At 35.0% G+C, this 6475-nt stretch overlaps 1 pseudogene; it reads right to left on the bottom strand.

Moving 5' to 3' along the window:
- Positions 1–1372: 1372 nt before the first annotated feature.
- LOC129144590 (NADH dehydrogenase [ubiquinone] 1 alpha subcomplex assembly factor 4-like) lies at positions 1373–1927 on the bottom strand (annotated as a pseudogene).
- Positions 1928–6475: the final 4548 nt, after the last annotated feature.

Below are 6475 nucleotides of genomic sequence, written 5' to 3'. Positions count from 1 at the left end.
CATTTCCAGGGGCATCTCTGGGAAGTAATGATGCCTATCTTCCCTCAGAAGCACTGACAACCCCAATATACCACAATTTATACCTTTTCCCTTCTCTGAGGTGTGCTGCTTTTAGGCACAAAAGAAAAAAACACACTACTAGGATTTGAGAAACTAAGTTTTGGGCCTGGTTAGGTCATAAACTACAGAAACCTTATGTCATATATTTCCCCAGGTGCTTGTTTCTCCACTGCAAAAAAAAATTCATATTTGCTTGGTCCTTTGTAGTCCTTTACTATTTCATTTATCTTCGTGATAACCCTTAAATTTAAGTAAGGTAGCATTATTCTCGTTTTAAAGAAGAAATTCAATATTAAAGAGGATATAGTCTGCCAAAGATCCCACAAGTAGTAATGTCATAGGCAGAGCTAAACTCACACACTCTCACTCAAGATCCCAGGACTGATACATGCCGTGCTAAAAAGTTTGCTAAAATGGATGAAGTGGCAATTTCTCAGGTCCCTTCCAGTGATCCTCTTCTCTGCTTCTACTTGCTATTTGTTCTCTCTTCTCTCAACTAGCATTAACATCCGAAACTATATATAATCACCAAATTTCATTTACCATGGTTTTTGGATTTAATTATTCTTTAAATTTTTCTATTTCCATGTTAAATCCAGAAAAATGTTACTTTTTCAAAAATTTCTGCTGTTGCCTGCCTCTCTGAAGGCCATGGGACTTACCTATTTGTTTGTCGAAGCAGAAATTTTCAACATTTTGCAAATATCGCTAATTACCTTTTATAACTGTAAAGACAATTATTCTATACTTAAAACCAATTCAAAATAAAATAAATCCTCAGTACTTCTTATTCCCTGGAGTAGTAATTTTAATTAGATTCTATAGATTCATTGCTTTCTACTGTGTGCCTTTATTTGGGAAATACTGTTAGTCTACCTTTCTATTGTATCTCTTTCCCTAACAAGAAAATGTCAGTCTTAAGAGTCAGGAAAGCTTTTACTTTCACTATCACATATGAAGAGTGAACTAAACACCTAACTTGGAAAGTAAAACTTAAATAAGGGATTCAGGGACGTTTCCCAAGGGGTCATATGATCAATTTAAAAGTTGGTATGATGTGCCTAAAATAACAAATTAATTCTTTTACTTATAATAAATGTACAGATGTGCTGATTAGTCATGCTGACATGTACATATGAAATATGCCCAAACCAAATTAAAAGAAAACAAAATACATTCTATGGCAATCTTGAAAAGTCAGGGAGCTCAATAAATATTAAGAATATGCTCTCACAATGAGAGCATTAAACATTTGGTAGTTAACATAATTTAACATGCAAAAAATGAGATAATATACAGGATGAGGGATGAGGAGTACACATAGGAAATTTTTGCGATTTTCTTCATTTTGATTGTATTGCTTTCTTGTCTTCATGAGGGAAGATTTTGAGTTCAAAAGTAAAAAAATAAGAGGGGAACTCACATCTTTCTGTTCTAAATGGTATTCTTGCGCTATTTTCTCAGCGGTCTATGTTTCTTGATAAAGTTTATGATTATTGAGAAATGTCAAGGCTTCTATAATGGAAATTTTGCCTTTGGGAATGCTCTTAATATTTATTATATCAAAGTGATGGCCTTTGGGCAATCTGAATTCCTCTGGCTCTTGACGTGTTTCAGCAGCTTTTACCTGCACGGAAGACACAGGATCTTTGGAATCAACATATACATCTTTTAGAAATGACAGCATCTTGTCATCTTTACGAGCAATCTCTACCTTAATTTCTGGATAGAGACTAATCTGCTCTTGCAGGAGGCTGTTGGTAGAGGGGTAACCGGGAGTGGGAGAGGGCTTCATCTTGCTGATTTCCCGTTCCGCTGGGTTCTCTAGGTTGAAATTCCTGATCCCGCGAGTCACCGCAGCCCCCATCTCCTCAACACGATGCCCTCAGATTCATGCCGCGCAAGGGAACACCGACACAGTAAACCTCCGGCGAAACTGAGAATTCTTATAATATCTTATGAAATTAACTGGTCTTTTAATATTGTGCCATCATTTGTAAGAATTATATTCAATACCTTAATTTAAGCCACTCTAAAAATAGCAAAGCTGACAAAAACGACTAATCCTTGTAACATACCATCTTGTGTATTCTAAGATCAACCATTCACCCATTATTTAATTTTTGGAAAACAACTAATTTGAAATAATCGGGTTTTCTCTTTCAATATCTCAGGTTTTGAACATCTTTTGGGGAAAAGAGAAATTTCATTCTCAGACTCTTTCTATGGTTAAGATAAAATCTTTTTGTTAACTATATTCACTCAGCTAAGAAAGAGAAAATAAAATGGTTTGCTTGTTATATCATTATCTCCAGAGTAAATTATGTGGGTGCCAATAAACTCTAAATTCATTGAAACTGAGAAGGATTCGATTGCAACACACAAACAACTTTTCATGATTGCTGCTTACTTTCAAGCACATCCTTGTATATAATTAGTTCCTCTTCCTTAAAACAGGTCTTGTTTTGTGCTTCATAATTTCATGTCTAAGATGAGAATATAATTTTCTGAAGTTGATTTACACAGCATATCAAGGGAGTAGTAGCATTATTTATTTTATTGGGTGGGAAAGACTTATTGGGCAAGAGAAAATTCTATGTCTATTTTTTCTTTGAATCTGCTTTGAAGACAAAATTATGAAACAAAGACATAAAAGTGCAACTGCTATTTCTGACAATATTGGGTGAGCAAAAGATGGCAGCCCCAAAGAAAAGAAAGAACAAAATTATAATAACTGTTGTGGTTGCCTTAATAGTAAAGTGCAGGAAAGTTTCCAGAAACATCCCAAAGGAGTAAATTATTTTTCTCTGAATACACTCACAGCATAGAAAACAACTCATTATAGAGATTTCCTTTGGGAGTTCTCTAATAGCTATAATGACAAATCTCATAAGTGTACGTATCACCGTAAGATATAGCCATGGAGTCATGCCTTTATATTTCCAGAAAGTTATATGCTTTACCCAGTAACTAGAATTGGCCTTGCCATGTTTTTTAAAATTCTGAACCTTAGTTCATTACAGATGGCTATACTGAGTCAATGCAGAGGTTGAAGATTTTTCTGGAGATCTAGAAATCTCCTTGCTGTGCACTTTCTGTCTTTTCAAGATGAAGTTAATTGGAATACTTTAAGCCTGAATATAAGAGAGTGAGTCATTATTCAGCATTCACAGTCTTCCTAACCCAAGAATGCAAAATACTTTAAAGACCAAACCAAATGCAAAATTTGGGTTGAACTCAAGGCTAAAGAAAATGCAAGGAGGTGGAAAAATACCTAAAAGCTTCGTGTCCATTTATTCTCAAGGGCCAGTTACCCTAAATTGAAGAAGAGGAATGCAAAATGCAGCAAGGAGATTACCACATTATCCTAGGGAATTTTGATAACTATAGGAGTTAACTTAGATCAGCATCCACAAATCCAAAAAAATCAAAGAACAAAAATTACCAAAAACAAGAGAACATAAAAAAAATTAATTGTATACCACCAAAATAATCTAAATAACTAACTTGTAAATCTAATTCCAGTGGAAATTACATAGCAGTGCCAAAGAGAAAGAGATATAAATTGCTACATAATATCAGAAGGGAGTACACTATAATCCCCTCTGAAGAGATCACTGTACTTTCCAGAGGCTCATGGAGCTGCTTCTCATCCAACTTCCTACAAAGCAACTTAATGATTTTTTAATATTTTTGATGAAGGAATCAGTCACACACACACACACACACACACACACACACACACACACACACACACACACAGAGTTATGTTCATATTAAGCCTTCCAAGAGTGATTGAAGCATTACTGGGACTGCTGAAAGAGGTTAATAGTTTTCTAGACAAAAGCCGCCTTAGACACGAAGAACGAACAACTGAAGATTAGTTTGTCTAAAAGTCTCATTACTGCATGTAGAAGCACGGTAAGTCTTTTTGTACATACTCCAAGAAAGAAAATGAGATGAATTTTGGGAACATGACATTATGTTTCTGGTGGGATTTTAAATTTTGGTCTAATTAACATGGCATGAGGTTATCTTTCAGAAAGTCCCAGAACATATGTGAATAGGAATGCTTAAGATATACATAATTGTCCATGTTGAGTAAATCACTTTGTAAGGGTACTAAGTCCCCTAATAAACAGACTGAGCAAAAATCATGAAAATTATTTTTTAGTCACAAGTCTAGAGAAAAAATTATCCAAAGATAAAAAGATGAACTAGTTATATATTCATTTTTCAATTTACCTTTGATATGATAAGATATACATCAAATTTAAGATCAATTAACTAATAAATACTATAACTCAGTTTCCTTGTAAACACACCAGACATATGCTCATAATATTTTAAAATAGATTTCTTAAGGGAAATTTGACTTCTATCTATTTTAAAACTGTTTAAACACTTTGAACTATTCGGATGAAATATTCAAATGGATGTTAGTAAATAATAGAACATATGTTACGATTTTGTTGTTTTACATGTAACTTCCTAATGAAATTATACCTACAGAATAGACTTTTTGCTTTGGGGAATTTTTTATGCCAACAATTGTTACCAGTGTGTGTCTGATGAAAATTGAGAGAGGCTAATAGGCAGTGATGCAACAACTCCTCCTTATAGAGTGGATTTAATGAGATTAGATCAAACTGTGTTGCCTGTGTACACACACAGGCAATGCCTCTTGTTCATGGCAACCTGGAAATCTTTCAGTAGACTTATTACTTTGAATGACCACATTCTTATAAGGCATATTAGCAAATATGTAGCAGCCTAAATTCCAAAAAAAAAAAAAAATAACAAAACTGCACAAGCCACATTATAATGCTAAAAGTGAAGAAAAGTCTTGCACTTTGTGTAAAAAATTCAGGTGTGAGTACAACCAAATTGGATAATTTGGGACAAAAGTCCATTTTAGGAAGGGTCACCCAAATCAATATTTTGGGTGTCACCTAATACATCATGTTTAGGGTTATGAAGGAAAAGAACATCAAGAAATTTTTAACATGGAGACAGAAAGAATACAAACTGCAAAATGTCTGTAGGAAGTTGGGGCAATAGAAAGACATAGAATGAAGGTTTAAGGTCAGAATATCCACTTCAGAAAGGAATCTGAAGATTCATGTGGGAGTAGGGAGAGGAGAGGGTGGAAAAATAGAAGACAAACTGTGAATCTTCAGAATTGAGTTTGGAAGTGGTCTCTGTCTAACAGTCATGAGAGGAATGAAAAGTTTGACAAGAAAATAACACCTGTTAGAATCTGTCATTAACAGAATGAAGAGTGTGGTTCTGCAGAGGATTCTCTGTAAGCATAAAAATCACAAGCAAGATTGACAGATCCTGTTTCCAAATAAAGTCTGACGGGTAAAATTTCATGAAGTATTAGTCTGTGGATGACCAGATTTCCCCCTGCAAAAAACAGGAACCATGCCTGGTTGAAGAAAAGGAAATGTAAGGTGTCCATTAAAATAGACAAAATTCTGTAGCTAGATTTTCACTTCATATTGACAACTATTAATTAACTGCTGCTTTGGGTGATTGCCTGGGTTAGGATGTTAGGACATCAGGACATCAGACTTCCATGTAATCTCAAACAGTACCATCATGGCATTTTCTTGATTGGTCTATTTTCCTTTTCTGTGGGCTTTTAAGATTTTAATATTATTAGGCTAGTCATTTGTTTAATTTCTCTCCTTCCTGCAAATTCTTTCCCATTGAAACAATGTTTCTGAGAGATGATGTGACTTGGTGATATCAATCAGGGGCTGCTTACCCAAGAGGAAAATTTCCCATTGGAAAATTGCTGGGCTCTCAGCAAAACCAGACACCTCCCAGGCAAAGGGCTTGAGGCTGACAAGGGCCAATGAAGAGGACACTTATGTCTAACCATATGAAAAGCCTAGACGATAAGCATGTACATGTTCATATTATTCTGACAATCATGATGTTCTGCCTAGGGCACAATAGTTTTCACTACAATGAATAATACTGCAGTAAACATTCTGCTCATATAATACCTACATCACAGAACTGTACAGTTGAAAGAGACCACATATACTATCTAATCCAGTGGTTTCCCAATTACTATAGCTGAAATTCCTTTTTCCCATATAAAATCCTACATAGCATTTCTTTGTCCCTGCACCACTCCTATCTAATGTAGTGCCTTAGTTGTTTAGAGGAAGGAGAGAATTCTTCATTTTTTTTTGTAATGTTCTGTCTTTCATCCTGAAGGATTTCCTCCATTTTCAATTTTATCTGGGAGGTGCTTTTCACACTTCTTCACACCGACCTCACTCGTTAAAATCTTGAGCATGTAGTTGGAGATGTCCTACCAATAGTTATGTTGGCAGTTTCCAAATAGGGAGAGTATTCTTGATAAGCAATCTCATCAGCAACCCTCATGATCCTCCTT

This window comes from Pan troglodytes, chromosome 6 (assembly GCF_028858775.2).
Source record: "Pan troglodytes isolate AG18354 chromosome 6, NHGRI_mPanTro3-v2.0_pri, whole genome shotgun sequence".
NCBI classification, from domain to species: Eukaryota; Metazoa; Chordata; class Mammalia; order Primates; family Hominidae; genus Pan; species Pan troglodytes.
The sequence above is the reverse complement of the archived record's forward strand: the minus strand, read 5'-3'. Positions and strand labels throughout refer to the sequence as shown.